This window comes from Siphateles boraxobius, unplaced genomic scaffold (genome assembly GCF_051911475.1).
Source record: "Siphateles boraxobius isolate OS27281-9 unplaced genomic scaffold, OSU_SipBor_1 31, whole genome shotgun sequence".
NCBI lineage: Eukaryota > Metazoa > Chordata > Actinopteri > Cypriniformes > Leuciscidae > Siphateles > Siphateles boraxobius.
This window is the reverse complement of record NW_027508931.1, coordinates 21,602,134-21,602,500: the sequence shown is the minus strand read 5'-3', so window position 1 is coordinate 21,602,500 and position 367 is coordinate 21,602,134.

Below are 367 nucleotides of genomic sequence, written 5' to 3'. Positions count from 1 at the left end.
GTTATGCCTGCCTTAGCATTTGACATTCTCATGAATATGAAGCCTAAAATATCGTTTTCGACCTAGTGGCTTGCTATCGTACAGGTAATATGAGTAAGTTAACACTGACAAAGGCTAAAAAATAACATACATTTTAAAGGCAAATTGATATATGAAATAATAATATATTACTTATAGGATACAATATTCATTTTAATTTTACAAGAGCATATGGCCCTGAGAGTGTCTGCTGAGAAAAGTTAAGGCCCTCAGATAAGTGTAGTTGATGACCCCTGCCTACAATGCCTACAATTTATCCCACAATGGGATAAAACAGGAAATTGACTTAAATGAAAGCTATTCATGAATCAAACAAAAGAGACATGCC